Consider the following 17,838-nt stretch of genomic DNA (forward strand, 5'->3'; position numbering starts at 1 on the left):
ACATAAAAGTGGGGTTTGTTTTGACATACTCATAATACTCCATTCTGAAATCCAGGAATACTCCCTTACTTCCACTACTCCTTTCCCCTGGCCACCTTCCTCTATTCTATTGGTCTTCCTTTTATTAATTTTTAAATTAATATCAGTTATACATAAAACTGGAATTCATTGCAATATATTCATACATGAACATAGCATAGTTTGATTATTTTTTTAAAAGACAAATTCAAAACATAGATCTAACTTTATTCACCATTATCATTTAAAGCTTGATTTATTAAGTATTTAAGAGTTCTGTATTACAAGAATTAAATTGTACGATTATCTGTTGCTTTGTGGGTTCAAGTTACATATATTAAAATCAAATACTAAGCATTTTTTCCATGTGGAAACTATACAATCTAATAAATGTCAAAGGACCCAAGAAAGTAGTATTTTTTTATTACTTTCATAATCTAAACAAAGATTCTTCATGTTCAGAGTTCTTTTGCTGTATTATTTTATATTCAAATATCTATCTATATTTTGAGTCAAGTACCTTGACCAAAACGATTCATAAAAGTAATTAGCTTTGTAGCAAAAGATTTTCCATCTACACTATCATGTTCAAAGGAGTTCATGTTCTAACAATAACAAAATCTGTTGACTGCTCTGGAACAATGCACAGAGTACTCACTACGTTAACTCTGCATCAGGTCACATGGATACAAACATGGAACAATTATGCACCGTTCATCCTGGATGTTACTGGCTCCCCAGCTAAAACTAACTGATGAAATGCAACACATGAACTGCAGTTGGCTTTGTTTCAGGAAAACCACATTTGAGAATTATCAAACAATCTTCCTCATCTCACCCTCAGTCATTGACAGGAATTTTGTAGGCCACCATGCTGTTTCCTTTGAGGATTGTGGTAGTAAATGAGCAAAGACGGACTTCCTCAGAATTGGTAATGAATTGTGGTTCTGTAGCTTCCCATTTTTCAGGTACAACCAAATCTTTGTAGAAATCAGTAGATCAAATGAACAAGGAACTTCCAACAGTGGTAGAAATGTCACTCTCACTGTGCCCTGTCTGATCGTTGAGTGCATTCCATCCTGGATATCTTTCTGAGATCTCTCTGGGAGTACTGTTGTTTTTTGTGGTTTTGTCACACTCAATATCAAACTGCCACTTTTCATGGACCTCCCTGCTTTCAGTGTTCGAGGTGACCACCACCAGCTTCTGAACTGAGCATTTTAACAGCCACCCTTTCAGTTGTTCCAACACACGGTTGAGGTACTTTATGAGCTCAGGGTCAGTAGTTACCAGCAAGGTAAGTCCACACTTCTGCACTCGAGTGAAGGTTTCAGAGGGATATATGCATCACTGATACAGAATAAAAAGAACTTGGTCCTGATCTCCATGCTCCTGTGGAGGGTGATGCCTGGCTTTGGGGACAGCTGCTGGGCCATGGTGAGGCACTCAGGTTGGTCCATTCTTAAATGACACTTTGAAAATCTGGTTTATAATATGGTTAAATGGACAACTACTCATTTAGGATACTATGATGTATTTGATACCCTATCATATCTCTGTCTAAGATCAATTTGAGGACTAAATATGCTATATATTTGGACTTTAAGTATTATGCAAAAGTTTGTGGAGTTAAAGCTATATAGATGTAATGCATGAAAAATGACTAATGAATAATCTCTTTTATGTAATGTGGATTGTACCTTAAATATGTAAAATAGTCAACAAAATTTTGGCATTTCTGTCATTTGTGTTGAGGAACAGTCAGATGGAAGAGAAAAGTCCTGTCATTTAAAACCTGGTTTGCATCTGTTTGCTTAGATGGAATAAGCATTTTGTTTTTGTGTGTGTGCGATGCACTTATACGTCAGGTAATAAGTCTATTTGGGATAATGAGCAGTATTTCCTAAACTTATAAGAAGTCTAAAGCCGTTCTTTGATTTTTGTCCATGCTACAACCCTTTGTAGATCTGCTGGAGGCATAACCACATAATTGCTGTTATCTTTCTGAGCAATGGACTAATTTTGCTTCCAAAGTAAAAGCTAAATTAGCATATAAAGAACTTTTGTATAGCTGTGATGCTAATTGTGACTGACTTCTTTGTATGCCAAATGTATTTGTGTTCCCAAAGTGTATGAACCTTCTGAAATACAATGCTTACAAGAATGCTTCACCAAGTTGGTGTCCTCTAAACACAAATTGTCTTTTTCCAGGCTTGTATTTGCGTGTTTCTGATTATGATCATTATCCAAGCAACGGCAACTAGACTTCCTTAATATTTTGTATTCTAAGGAGTGACACTCTGATAATTAAAAGTATATGATTACACAAATGGTGCAACTTTCTACTTCATGTACAGCCAGAGAAACAACAGTTGTACCCATTTGTTTATAATGAATCAAAATAAATAAATTATAAAAAAGTTTGGACATTAGTCACTTAGGGAATCATCTATGAATAAGAACACTTTACATTGTTTTAAAAAAGTTTCACTTATCCTTGAAGAACAAGTTCAAAAGGGAATGTATTTATGTCACTTAATGTTTTGTGATTGGATAAAATTGGCCTGTTGTTGACGGAATGAAGATTTGGATATATTTCTGGAGAGGTAATAAGGAAAGTCTAATGGCTCTGGAATAATACCATCACTCATTATTGTTATCTAAAAGTGTTGTATACAATGGAAATAACCAAATTTTCTTATCATTTGCTAAACTTTCCTCAAAATTCTAACTGTGTTTTGCTATTGGCTTATTTCACTTAGCATGACAGTCTCCAGTTTTATCAATTTACCAGCAAATGTTGTAAAATCATTCTTTTTTATGACTGAGTAATATTTCAGGGTATATATATATATATATATATATATATATATATATATCACATTTTCTTATTATTTCATCTGTTGAAGGGCACCTAAGTTGGTTCCATAGCTTAAGTATTGTGAATCTAGCTTCTATAAACACTGATGTGGCTGCATCACTGTAGTTTGCTGATTTTAACACCTTTGGATATATACTGTGGTGTGGTATAACCGAGTCAAATGGTGGTTCCATTCCTAGTTTTTCAAGGAATCTCCATACTGCTTTCCAGAAGGATGGAACCAATTTGCAGTCCCATCAGCAATGTATGAATGTACTCTTTTCCCCATATCCGCGCCAACATTTATTATTACTTTTATCCTTGATAATTGCATTCTGACTGGAGTGAGATTAAATATTAGAGTAGTTTTAATTTGCATTTCTCCAATTGCTAGAGATGTTAAACATTTTTTCATATATTTGTTGACTGATGATACATCTTCTTCTGTGAAGTGTCTGTTCAGTTCCTTTGCCCATTTATTGATTGGGGTTTTTTTTTTCTTTTTTGTTGTTAATTTTTTGAGTTCTTTCTATGTCCTGGAGATTAATACTCTCTCTGACCTCAGGTAGTGAAGATTTTCTCCCATTCTGTACATTCTCTCTTCATGCTCTTATTTCCTTTTGCTGTGAAAAAGCTTTGTAGTTTGATCCAAACTACAAATTTATTGATTGATTCTTGATTTTACTTCTTGCACTTTAGGAGTCTTGTTGAGGAAGTCAATTTCTAAGCCAATATGATGGAGTATTGGGCCTACATTTTCATCTATGAGGCACAGGGTTTCTGGCCTAATGCCTAGGTCTTTGATCCACTTTGAGTTGAGTTTTGTGCAGGATAAGAAATAGGGGTCTAATTTCAGTTCATTACATATAGATTTCCAGTTTTCCCAGCACCATTTGTTGAAGAAGCTATCTTTTCTCTAATGTATGTTTATGGCACCTTTGTCTAGTATGAGATAACTGTAATTCTGTGGGTTTGTCTCTGTATCATATATTCTGTTTCATTGGTCTTCATGTCTGTTTTGGTGCCAATACCATGCTGTTCTTGTTACTAAAGCTCTGTAGTATAACTTAAGGCCTGATATTGTGAATCAATTTCCAACTGATTCTCCTGATATTGTGATGCCTCCTTCTTCACTTTTCTCACTAAGGATCGCTTTGGTTATTCTGGGTCCCTTATTTTTTCTAAATGAATTTCATGATTGCTTTTTCTATTTCTATGAAGAACATCATCAGCATTTTTATGGGAATTTCATTAAGTCTGTATAGCACTTTTGGTAATAAGACTATTTTGACAATGTTAATTTTGCCTATCCATGAACATGAGAGATCTTTCCAACTTCTAAGATCCTCTTCAATTTCTTTCTTAAGTGTTCAGTAGTTTTCATTGTAGAGGTCTTTCACCTCTTTTGTTAGATTGATTTCCAAGTATTTCATTTGTTTTGGGTTATTGTGAATGGGATAGTTTTCCTAATTCCTCTTTCATCTGATTTATCATTTGTGTATAGGAATACAATTGATTTATGGATGTTAATTTTATATCCTGCTGCTTTGCTGAATTTGTTTATGAGTTCTAAGAGCTTTCTGGTGGATTTTTTGGGATCTTCTAAATATAGAATTATGTCATCAGCAAATAGTGATAGTTTGAGCTCTTCTTTCTTTAAATTATTTCTTTTGCCTAATTGTTCTGGTTAGAGTTTCCAGGAATATGTTGAATAGAAGTGATCAAAGAGGGCATCTCTGTCTTTTTCCAGTTTTTAGAGCAAATGCTTTTAATTTTTCTCCATTTAGAATGATGTTGACCTTGGGATTAGCATATAAAGCTTTCACAATGTTGAGGTATTTTCCTACTATCCCTAATTTTTCTAGTGTTTTGAACATGAATAGATGCTGTGTTTTGTCAAATGCTTTTCTGCATCTATTGAGATAATCAGGTGATTCTTTTCTTTAAGTCTGTTGATGTGGTGAATGGCATTTATTGATTTTTTGTATGTTAAACTAAACTTGCATCCCTGGGGTGAACCCTGCTTGATCATGGTGCACTATCTTTTTAATATATTTTTGTATGTGATTTGCCAGAATTTTATTGAGAATTTTTGCCTTTAAGTTCATCAGGAATTTGGTCTGATGTGTCTTTGTCTGGTTTTGGTATCAGAGTGATACTAGCTTCATAGAATGAGTTTGGGAGGATTCCTTCCTTTTCTATCTCATGAAATAATTTGAGGAAGATTTGTGTTAGTTCTTCTTTGAAGGTCTGGTAGATCTCAGCTGAGCATCCATTCAGTCCTGGCCTTTTCTTTGTTGGTAGAATTTTGATGGCTTCTTCAATTTCATTGCTTGAAATTGATCTGTTTAAGTTTTATATGCCCTTCTGGCTCAATTTGGGTGGGTCACATGTCTCTGGAAATTTGTTGATGTCTTCAAGATTTTTTTATCAGAGTATAAATTTTCACAACAATTTGTGATTATTGTCTGTGTTTCAGTGGTGTCCCTGGTGATATTTCCTTTTTTGTCATTAAGTTTAGTAATTTGAGTTTTTCCTCTCTTTTTCTTCCTCTTCATTGGCTTGGCTAAGGCTTTATCAATTTTATTTATTTTTTTCAAAGAACCAACTATTTGTTTGGTGACTTTTGAAAAATTTTTTGGTTATTGTTTCAATTTCATTAATTTGGGTTTTGATTTTAATCATTTTCTCTTTTCTACTGCTTTTGGTATTGATTTATTCTTCTTTGTCTAGGACTTTGAGATGTAATGTTAGGTTATTTATTTGTTACATTCTATTCTTTTAATGAATGTGCTCAATGCTATGAATTTCCTCTTGGAATTGCCTTTGTAGTGTTTCAGAGATTTTCATACATTGTACACTATTCTCATTTACCTCTAAGTATTTTTATTTCACCCTTTATTTCTCCTGCTATTCATTGATTGTTATTTAGTTTCCAGGTATTAAAGTAACTTCTATTTTTTATTTTATCATTGATTTCCAATTCCATTTCATTATGATCTGATAGAATGCAAGATATTATCTCTATTTTTTGTGTATTTTCTGAGAGTTGCTTCATGACCTAAGATATGGTTTATTTCAGAAAATAATCTGTGTGCTGCTGAGAAGAAAGTGTATCCACTCATTAATGGATGAAATATTCTGTAGATATTTCTTAGGTCAAAATTATTAATTGTATTTTTTAGTACTAGAGCTTCTTTATTTAGTTTTTGCTTGGAAGATCTATCCGGTGGTAAGAGAGGTGTGTAAAATCACCAACTATTATTATGTTGTGGTCTATTTGATTCTTGAAATTGAGAAGGACTTGTTTGATGTATGTATATTCTCTATTGTTAGAGTATCAATACTTAAATTCATTATTTCTTCTTGTCATATAATTACCTTAAGCAGCATGAAATGACCTTCTTTGTCCCTCCTGATTAACTTTGGCTTCAAATACACTTTATCTGATATGAGGTTAGAAATCCTGCTTGTTTATGCAAGCCATGTGAGTGATATGTTTTTCCCCATCCTTTCACCTTCAGTTTGTGGTTGTCTTTGCTTATGACGTGAGTCCCTTGGAGACAGCATATTGTTGGGTCATGTTTTTTAATCCATTCTGCCAGTCTATGTCTTTTTTTTTGATGAGTCTAGGTCATTTACATTCAATGTTATTATTGAGAAATAATTTTTATTCCCTGTCATTTTGATTTATTTCTGGTTTTTAATTTGAATTAGTTTCTCATTTGATTGACTATTCTTGTAGTGAGGTTTCTCCCTTTGCTTGTTTTTAATTTTATTTTTAATTTCTTCTTCATTAAATGTTTTAATTAGCATGTTTCATAGTATGGGTTTTCAAGTTCTGAATAATGTTTATCATGGAAGTTTTTGATTTCATCATCAGATCTGAAATTTAATTTTGCCAGATATGGTATTCTTAGTTGATATCCATTTTCTTTTAGAGTTTGGCGATATCATTCAAAGACTTCCTACCTCTTAGGCTCTGGGTTGGAAAAAAAAAAAATCAGCTGAGAACCAGATTGTTTTACCTCTAAATGTGACCTGTCATTTTTCTCTAGCAGCCTTTAAATTCTATCCTTATTCTATATGTTAGGCATTTTCATAATAATGTGTAGATCTGTTGTAATTTTGTATATTTGAAGTCTGTAAATCTCCTGTATTTGATTTTCAATTTCATTTTTAAGATTTGAAATATTTTCTGACATTATTTCATTGAAATGATTGTGCATTTCTTTGATTTATTTTTCAGAACCTTCATTCATCTTGATAAATCTTAAATTTGGACTCTTTATGTTATCCTGTATTTCATGGAAGTTCTCTTGATGGTCTCTTAACATCTTTTATTTTCAACATTATATATTTTTTCCTCCTTCCCTGAAACTCTGTCTTCCAAGTGGTCTAGTCTGCTGGTGATGCTTTCCCTGAGTTTTATTATTTTCTTCATTTCAAAGATTTCCAATTGATTCTCCTTCAGGAATTCTATCTCCTATTGAAGTGATCTTTTGCTTCTTAGATTTTCTCTCTGATTTCACTCCTGACATTATCTTTTATCTTGCAGATTAGTTTAACTATGAATTTTCTAAATTCCTTCTCTGACATGCCTGTATCACTGTGATACCATTGGATTCTGTTAATGAGATATTCTGATTTGTTCAGGTTAGTTTGTTCTCCTGCTTTTTCACACCCTTTGTATGTCTACCCATTTATCAGTAAGAATATGAGGGATCTGAGCTCCTACCCTACAAATTTATAGTGTCCCTGAAGGTTTCTAGTACTTCACAGTTTAGGGAGAGTCCAATAATAACAACAACCATTGTAAACAATATACAGCATTACACTAAATACTTAGTTCCTATTATGATATCTACACTGCTACTTGGCACTATAAAAAGAAATGGTATGGTAAGTAATTGCCAAGAGTAGAAATGGGTTTGCTATTTCAAACAGGTGAAGAGGGAGAATAAAAAAGAGATGTAGGATGTAATAATTGTGAGGGAGGAGGAGACAGAGTGGTAGTAGTAAAGAGTTAAAGAAGAGTGAAAGACAGAATAATAGAATTCAGCTGTTAGAGAAAGAAAAGAGAGGTAGAGAATCAAGAGAAATAGGAGAAAAATAGTAAAACAAAAAATATGAAAAACAAAACCCAAGTATACCAAGTAAAAACCCTAGCCCTCAAAAGATAGAGTCCAGAAAACTAACTACCTCCAAGTATTGCTAGAAACGAGAAGCATGAAACAAATATGAATATGTACAAATGTCCATGAACCATTAAGCACACAAACAATTTAAGAATAAGGTTCTTAATGGAAGAGTAAGGAATTGTTTCCATTGTGGTAGTCAAATATTGTCAATAATATCATATATTGGTTGTCTGTTTCCAATTGTCTTTCCATTTTTTCTTGAGGAATGTATTGCACATGAGAATAGTAGCTGGAGGCTGTCAAGTCCTCTTCTTTTTTGTGGAGTTCATCAAGTTGCCCATTCTCAGCTTCCCTTGTTGGCAGAATGGGATGGGATGAGTCAGAGGGTGTTGTCTGCTCCACTCATAGCTTGGGGTTGCTATAGAGTTCTGTGAGAGGAGTTCCCATAGCACAGGTTTTGGAGGTCAGGTTTGGGTCGAGCTAGACCCCTCTTCCCATGTTTTGCTGAATGACGATTTGGCTGAAGCTTTTAAATCAGCAAATCTCCAATGCCTACAGGATCCAATCTGTACTGGAAGTCTGCACCCCTGGAGTCTCCCCTGGGTTTGGAGGAGGCAGTCCTTCACTCCCTCCACCACCTGTGGATCCTGCACTTCTCAGTCTCCTGGAATCAGTCCCAAAGCACACATCCACCACACCCCCTCAGCCAGATCAAGTTCCTGGTCCTCCCACATGGTTCCTGTAAACCACCAGACTCAGTGGGTGAGAAGTACCCTGGATCTCTTCAGTCTGAATGTCCTGAATTCCCCTGAGTACAATACTTTCCATGCCTGAATTTCACCTGGTTTTCCTGTCACACTCTGGTAGCATGGCAGGCCTCTGCCAGTCAGGTTTTCAGACCCAGCTGGAAATACACAGATCTGGGGGTCTCAGTTTGGACCCACACCCACCAGCTGATGTAGCACAGTGGGGAATACTGGTGGCTATCTTGGCTCTCCATGGGCTATGCACAGTCTCTTTCCCACATGTGACTCTAGTGTAGCCTACCCACTTGATCAGTAGCAAAGTCCTTGATCACTGATCTCTTCATTTCAAGACACACCACAGTGCCAGCTGAAAACCAGGTTTTCATAGTTCCCCTCTCCAATTTGCCTGTGGTGGGCCTGCATCAGCAGATGTCTGTGCAAGCAATGAGCATTTTCTTTCATTATTTTTTATTTTTTTTATTTTATTCTATCCAAACTTCTGAGTCCCTAGGCTGTTCTGAGAGTCAGCTATTGAATACTGGTAAGGTTTCTCTTTTCACCCACCTCAGTGAAAAGCTATTTGTCTCATTCCACAGAGCAGATTGGAAAACAACCTCCTCTACTCTGCCATTTTGACTTCCCCTAGAATTGTCATTTATAGTTTTGATTCTTATTTAAAGCATTTGCTATCAGACTCATGGAAGAGTACATTAATAAGTACAGTTTTTGACAAACTAAACTTATTTTATGGACTAATTAGTTTTCCTTTAATTATTATTGGCAAAAAATGGTTTTTGAAAAATTAGGTTACTGGTTCAAAACTTCTGTACAAACTGGATTCCTTTTGCTTTTGTTTTGGTTTGTATTCTCCTTGTTAGACTTTGGGACTGTTGCCTGTTAACATTCTACAAAATTCACAACTCTGAGAGAACAATCTGAGCAATATTTTAAGATGATAGCCATCACTTAAAGGACAGATTAGGGCACTGACTCCCAATTCCAGGATTAACCCTGATTCAGTAGAATAGTGAGCTGTAAAATTACAAAGATTAGGGTTAGAATCCACTACTCCACTTGAAGACTGGTGGAACTGACCTTTTTCTCCAACTGAGACTTGGAGTCCAAAACCAAGGAGGATAAAAAGGCTAAAGGACAGACAGGATTTTGGCCCTTGCTCTCCAAGTTCAACCAGGACTCAGGGGATGATGGGACCCCTCTAAAAGGATCCTGCAACCTACTCTCCCAATCAGGGGACTGCAAAGGCCCCAGATACCAGGAGCCCAACCAAACACCATTCTGTGAAGAGGAGAGTCATGGGAGAGGGGAACTAAACCTTGAAAAAATGGATAAAGAAACTGTGGTATATATACACAATGGAATATTATTTAGCCATAAAGAATAATATTATGTCATTTGCAGATAGATGGATGGAATTGGAGATTATCATGCTAAGTGAGTAAGCCAATCCCAAAAACCAAAGGCCGAATGTTTTCCCCAATAGCAGATGGTGATATATAATGGGGGTGGGGGTGGGGGTGAGAGAAGGGAGGAACTTTAGATTACATAGAGGGAAATGAGGTGGGTATGAAAGATGGTGGAATGAGACAGACATCATTACCCTATGTACATGTATGATTACAGGAATGGTATGAATCTACATTAGGCACAACCATAGAAACGAAATGATGTACCCATTTGTGTACAATGAATCGAAATGCAGTCTGTATAAAATAAAAATAAAAAAATTAAGATTTTTACAAATCAAAATAACTGTCTGCATTTCCTTTCAAAGTATTTTAATTATCACTATAGTTAAATAAATGACTTATTTCATGAAGATCTGTGATTTGCTTTTGATTAAATATTTTAACATTTTTGACATCTTTGGCAGGCTTCCCCAGGATCCAAAATTGAAATTAACTTTTTTTGTCCTATAATTAATGTTGAGGTTTTCCAGTCAGATCCCTGGGGATCCTTACAGGACACATATCTTATTTCCCAGAGATGATAAGATACCTATGTTTATTTGGTATATTGGCTTGTAGGAGAAGCATTGTCAAATAATAAAGGGAAGCTGAATCTTGCCTGTGTTATATTTGTTTGGAAGTGCTGCTGATGTGACTCTTCTAAAAATTTTGTAAAATTAGCCCAATGGTCTTATTGTGATGCTGTCAGTCATGATTAGAATCTTAAAATATATGAAATGAAAATAACTGAATTTTCTTATTAGTTACTAAATTGTCACCAGAATTTTCATTGGCTATTCCAAGATTTTTGCCATCTACATTTTTGTTTCTTCTCTAAATGCATCTACAATCAGATTTATGGGGAGGGAAAGTCTAATACAGGCTTTTTAAATTTTATTTTTAATACATGGGAATTGTACATGTTAATAAGTTCAGTGTGATATTTTCTTATACATATAACAGCATATGGTGATCTAATCCAATCACCATTTTCTACCCTCCACTCCCACTTTCCAAACTCTAGTATTAGCTATTCTATTTTGTGTCAACTATTTTGGCTTTCATATACGACAAACAACATGCTATACTTATCTTTCTGTATCTGCCTTATTTTACTTAACATTAGGTCCTCCAGTTCCATCTATTTTGCTGTAAATGCCAGGCTTTTCTTCTTCTTTATGGCTGAATAACACTCCACAATGTTATGTGGTTTTCTGGGGGGTGGAGATGTGGTATCATATTATCTTCCTTTCATATTTCTTTGTTCTCATGTTGGGATTTGCACATCAGACTGATCAGATATCTGTACCATGCCTATAGGGTGGTCTTCTTAACAGATGGCTTTCTCCCAATGATGTGCGTTGGGGTGCCAGTTTGTTATGAAATGTTCTCTTTGATTGTAGCTTTTTATTGTGTGTAGCGCCCTATAGCTCTTTGACCGTGATCAGTGTCTTTGGGTATAATGCCTACTGTGGCAGAGTTGGAAAGACTCATTGTTTCCACAGGCCACGCAAAAGTAGGGACCCTAACTGTTCAGCCTGGCTTGGTGCAGACAGTAGTGAGAATGGGGTGCTCACTATGTGGCTACTAATACAGTGGGAATGGTGGCCCCTGTCAGGGGATGGGTGGGGTTTTCTTCAGGCAGTGTTACTCAGCTACTGTCAAGGGCCTCTGGAACTGGGGGTCCCAGCCATGGTGGGGGCCCTAGTGACTCGATCTCTGATTGGTCAGATGCTGCATGGTTAGATGTGTGGTGGGAACCATAGCACTCCCTCTGTGATGTTTACACGCAGTCCTGACACTCAAGCATGATGAGACCCAGTGCTGGACTGGGGTAGTGGCAGCAGGAGATGCATGGGTGGGCTGGCAACAGGGACTCTGCTTTTCCTCTCTGCCACTCCTGTGGCAGTGCCTACCCTGGAGCAGGACCATAACCAGGGCCTGGCAACTATCTGCTTGGGGCCCCCTTTGGTCATGCATGTCAGGGGACAGAATAGTGGCTGGAGCCACGGAATTACACGCAACTCCTCAGCAAACCCTGGTGGGCAGGCTTGCTGGGGGAACAATGTGTTCTCCTCAACACCTGTAACATGCCTCCAGGTGCAGAACAGGGTGGAGAGGTGGCAGGGACCGTGGGAGCACCAGCCTTCACTTTTGGCACTGGTGTAAGTCCACAAGCTGCTGGTTTTAGAGGGTAAGCACCATGATCTCCTGGTCCTTGAGGAAAGTGTCCTTTGTTCCCCGCTGAGTTACAGTGCAAGGTACCTGGTGGGCTTAGTCACAGTCACTCTGAGCTAAATTGGGTTCATGAGGCAGATTCCCTCTAAGACAGTGCAGTGGAACGTCTGAGGAGTCACAGAGATTGGAGTATGCAGGGTTTTCTTACCCCTAGAGCAACCCAAACTCATTTGATATCTTACTTCTCAAGATGGCTCCTGGTACAGCACCCTGGGGATTTCACTGGAAAATGATGAGAGATCCCTTTCCAATGTCAGACTACTGTGCCGATTTCAGGTTACTTATCTAACTAGACTGTGAACCTGTGAGGACTGTCAGACTTTTTGGTAGCTAAGATTTCCATCATCGGCCCTTGATAAGAGTTGCTGGAAACTATCTCTTTCACTTTTACCTTTGGAAAGGAGAGACTCACCCTCCCATGAATGTGGAGCCAGAGTGGCAGAGGTTGGGGCGTTTCGTTTTTTCTGACTATGTGGTTGTCCCAGGTCTCTGAATCTTGCAAGATATCAGCTATCTTTTGCACACTGATTTACAGTGTTCTCTCATGGTTACTCACCTCCAAATGCAACTATAAACCTGCTACTTTGGTTCTTCTTTGTGGAGAAACTGAGCACTGAGCATCTTTGTTCAGCCATCTTGAGTCTCTTCCCACAAGTACTTTTGAATACAGATTTCTGATACCTTCAAGATCAATGAACTAAATAAAAATGTCCAGAACTGTAGTAAGAAACTGATGGCTTATGCAATTGGTAGCAAAGGTCAAACAGAACAAGAATTAGTTATAGGAGACTGACAGAACTGATAACGTTTATGGCTATTTTTTATCTTTTATTTGGAACACTGCTACATGCTAAACATTTTTTGTTTTTTAGATTAAGGACACTTCTTCCTTAAGCTATGTATACTTTACAGCAATTTGGCAAAATATACTTTTGTGAACAAAGGTGGAAGCATTTACTTCTTTTCTTCCTATTTGATTCCTTCAAGACTCAGAAACTATCAGGAGTAGTTTTTATTTTTTCATGGCAATATAGCCATTTGGGTAAGTTGAATAAGAATCCATTCTATTTATAACAGGATATAGCTGGAAATAGTATGTTTTAAAATATACATTGAAGGACTGGCTTCCAATGTCCCCAGACTTATAGTGAAGAAATCAAATTGTCACTTCCTATCAGGCCCAGGAAACTCAAGTGATTAGATACTACAGGTGAAATCTAATGTCTCCCTTGTTTGCCTTTCTATTTATAGGAGATTTTTAAGTCTGAAATTTCTATATGCTAAGTTGCTGTTCTTGATAAACTTATGTAAATAATCATGCAAAAAGTGATAGAACTAAAAGAATAATTGTCAACAAATTCATTTTTCTTTCATTATCCTTGGTATTCTTTTATTATTATTGGTATGGCTGCCGAGAAAAAATATCTTCTAAAGAAAAATTATAATACACATTATTAGATTATAATTATGTTTATTGTTTTTAAGCTCTTAACAATTATCTACGTGCAGATTAGACTTGATTCTCAATTGTTCTGATTTTCTCTGATATCTGGCCACAGCAATCCAACTAAGAATTGGAACTCCTCTTTCTTAAAGCTCTCTAAGCTGAAGATGGACAATTTGATGTAAATTTCAAGGAATAAGCCTCATGTCTGATGAGTGAGTCCCCCAGAGAACTCATTGAACTGCCTGAGGCTATAGCTAGAGACATTTGAACAGCAGGATGAAAAACTGCTATCAAAACAAGACTCCATGTCTTCATGAGACTCTTGCTCCTTTCAAATTTTCCTTGCCTTTTTTTTTTCCCACTTGGTAGGATGATGGTGTAGTAAAAATTTCACAATATAGATTTTTGAACAAAAATGGAAGACTAGAGGGAGTCTGCACTCTCCCATTTCTCTGCATCTTGGAATTGAAGCAGGGAGATAACTGTTTCTCCTTGAGGTGGGTGATGAGGGCATTCACTGGAATTCAGTAGTAGACATGGAGACTCAGGCAGACCTATAAATGTTGGTGCTGCCAACAAAGGCCAAGAAAGAACACATGAGATCCAAGCCTGTGGCATCAGTGTGGCTGGGTTGGCATAGAAATGAGAGGTGACACGAAGGGATAGAGAAGCACAGCAGAAAAAAATTGGCACAGGACAACTATAGATCAGAATGACTTTGTGAACTTAACGGATACAAAGTCGGCTTGGTGAGCTAGTGTTTGAAAAATTGCTCCATCCCATCAGGATAAATCAAGAACCAAGTTCAACCACCAGTAGCACTTTGAGGGGAGAGAGTAACTGCCAGGAACAGTGGTAACTTAAGAGCAAAGCATAACCACCTATGCTTAAAAAAATTGTTACTGATTATCTCTACAACTCTATTAACCAATGAGGAAGTGGGTGAGAAGTAACAGGGAATCAACTGAAAATAAAGGCATTCATGTTAGCATCCTCAACACTAACTTGTATTGGGAGAAGAAGGAAAGTGGAGAAAAACAGAAAAAACTGGGTGGGGCAGGGAAAGGAACAGAAGACCAATGAAGAGAGCGGAAAGGATGAAAGAGATGGAGTTGAGAAAGAAGAAAAGAGATATTGAGGGGGAAATCCAGTTAATTGAAAAGATACACAAAATTAGATAAACTATGAAAAAGATATTGAGGAATACACTATAAACACTTCACAAAATAACCACTAGGATAGGCAACCAGAAAGATTCAACTTCTCCATGCTGTGGTTTTATAGTGGAGCAACTTTTTTCTAGGTTCACGATTTTAGAATTCTTCAGCTATTTGAATGTTTGTGGGATACAATTATTGTACTATTTGCTTGTTCTTAGCTCTTTTTTATTTAGCTTTTAATTTTTTACAGACTGTGTTTTGATTTATTGTACACAAATGGGAACATAATTTTGTTTCTATGGTTGTAAACAATGTAGATCCATACCATTCGTGTAATCATACATGTACGTAGGGTGACGATGTCATTCCACCATTTTTCATACCCCCCTCCCTCTCATTTCCTTCTACATATTCTTAAGTTCCCCCATTATTCTCAAAAATAAGGAACACTTCACAAATTTGCATGTCATCCTTGTGCAGGGGCCATGCTAATCATCTCTGTATCATTCCAATTTTAGTATATGTGCTGCCAAAGCGAAGCGAGCACTCTTTTATAAAATTTATTTATTTTGATTCATTGTAAACAAATGGGGTACAACTTGTTCCTCTGGTTGTACATGAAGTAGAGTTGCAACATTTGTATAATCATACATGTACATAGGGTAATGATGCTTCTCTCATCCTGTTATTTCTCCTTCCCGCCACCTCTCCCACCCCACTTTTTCCTCTATACAATCCATCTTTGCTCCATTCTTGCCTCCATCCCACTACACATTATGTATCATCATCCGCTTATCAGAGTGATCATTCGTCCTTTGGTTTTTTGAGATTGGCTTGTTTCACTTAGCATGATATTCTCCAACTGTATCTATTTGCCTGCAAATGCCATAATCTTATTATTCTTTACGGCTGAGTAATATTCCATTGTATATATATATACCATAGTTTCTTTATCCATTCATCAATTGAAGGGCATCTAGGTTGGTTCCACAATCTGGCTATTGTGAATTGAGTTTCGGTGAGCATTGATATGGCTGCATCTCTCTAGTATGCTGATTTTAAGTCCTTTGGGTATAGGCCAAGGAGTGGAATAGCTGGGTCAAATGGTGGTTCCATTCCAAGTTTTCTAAGGAATCTCCACACTGCTTTCCAGAGTAGCTGCACTGATTTTCAACCCCACCAGCAATGTATGAGTGTACCTTTTTCCCCACATCCTCACCAACACCTGTTGTTGCTTGTATTCTTGATAATCGCCATTCTAATTGGGGTGAGATGGAATCTTAGGATGGTTTTGATTTGTATTATTACTAGAGATGTGGAACATTTTTTCATATGTTTGTTGATTGCTTGTAGATCTTCTTCTGTGAAGTGTCTGTTCATTTTCTTAGCCCATTTGTCTTCTACTACTTTTGGTGTTGGTCTGTTCTTTTTCTAGGGCTTTGAGCTGTAGTGTTAGGTCATTTATTGTTGAGTTTTACTTCTTTTATTAAATGTGCTCCATGAAATAAATTTTCCTCTAAGTACTGCTTTCATAGTGTTCCAGAGATTTGACATGATGTTTCTTGTTCTCATTTACCTCTAAGAATTTTTTAATTTCCTTCCTGATATCTTCTGTTATCCATTCATCATATAATAGCATATTGTTTAATCTCCAGGTGTTGCTGTTATCCATTCATCATATAATAGTATATTGTTTAATCTCCAGGTGTTGGAGTAGTTTCTGTTTTTTATTCTGTCATTTATTTCTAATTTCAATCCATTATGATCTGATAGAATACAAGATAGTGTCTCTATCTTCTTGTATTTGCTGACATTAGCTTTGTGGCATAATATATGGTCTATTTTAGAGAAGGATCCATGTGCTGCTGAGAAGAAAGTGTATTCGCTCTTGGTTGGATGGTATATTCTATAAATGTCTGTTAAGTCTAAATTATTGATTGTGTTATTGAGATCTATGGTTCTTTGTTCAATTTTTGTTGGAAGATCTGTCCAGTGGTGAGAGAGGCATGTTAAAATCACCTAGTATTATTGTTTTATGGTCTATTGGTTTCTAAAATTGAGAAGGATTTGTTTAACATACATGGATGAGCCACTGTTTGGGCATAGATGTTTATGATTGTTATATCTTGCTGATTTATGCTTCCCTTAAGCAGTATGAAATGTCCTTCTTTATCCCTTCTGACTAACATTGACTTGAAGTCCACATTATCTGAAATGAGTATGGATACTCCAGCTTTTTTGCTGAGTCCATGTACATGGTATGTTTTTCCCCATCCTTTCACCTTTAGTCTATGGGTATCTCTTTCTATGAGGTGAGACTCTTGCAGGCAACATATTGTTGGATCTTTCTTTTTAATCCAATCTGCCAGTCTATGTCTTTTGATTGATGAATTCAGGCCATTAACATTCAAGGTTATTATTGAGATATGATTTGTATTCCCGATCATTTGGTTCATATTTAAAATTTTATTTATTTATTTATTTATTTTTTGACACATCTTGGTTCCTCCTTTATTTGACAGTTCCTTTAGGATAATTCCTCCCTTTGCTGATTTGCTTCTTTGTTTTTTATTTCTTCCTCATGAAATATTTTGCTGAGAATGTTCTGTAATGCTGGCTTTCTTTTTGTAAATTCTTTTAGCTTTTGTTTATCATGGAAAGATTTTATTTCATCGTCAAATTTGAAGGTAAGTTTTGCTGGGTATAAGATTCTTGGTTGGCATCCATTTTCTTTCAGAGCTTGAAAAATGTTGTTCCAGGTC

The 17,838-nt window shown here is 36.4% G+C and overlaps 1 non-coding gene and 1 pseudogene across 1 annotated transcript; both read right to left on the minus strand.

The window, feature by feature from the left end:
• Positions 1 to 858: 858 nt before the first annotated feature.
• LOC124959007 (mitotic spindle assembly checkpoint protein MAD2A-like) lies at positions 859 to 1,454 on the minus strand (annotated as a pseudogene).
• Positions 1,455 to 15,511: 14,057 nt separating this feature from the next.
• On the minus strand, positions 15,512 to 15,623 carry LOC124969047 (U6 spliceosomal RNA). The gene has a single exon (XR_007105918.1). It is a non-coding gene; the product is annotated as a U6 spliceosomal RNA (small nuclear RNA).
• Between the last annotated feature and the right edge of the window lie 2,215 nt (positions 15,624 to 17,838).

The sequence above is a fragment of the Sciurus carolinensis genome, chromosome 1 (genome assembly GCF_902686445.1).
Source record: "Sciurus carolinensis chromosome 1, mSciCar1.2, whole genome shotgun sequence".
Taxonomy (NCBI): Eukaryota; Metazoa; Chordata; class Mammalia; order Rodentia; family Sciuridae; genus Sciurus; species Sciurus carolinensis.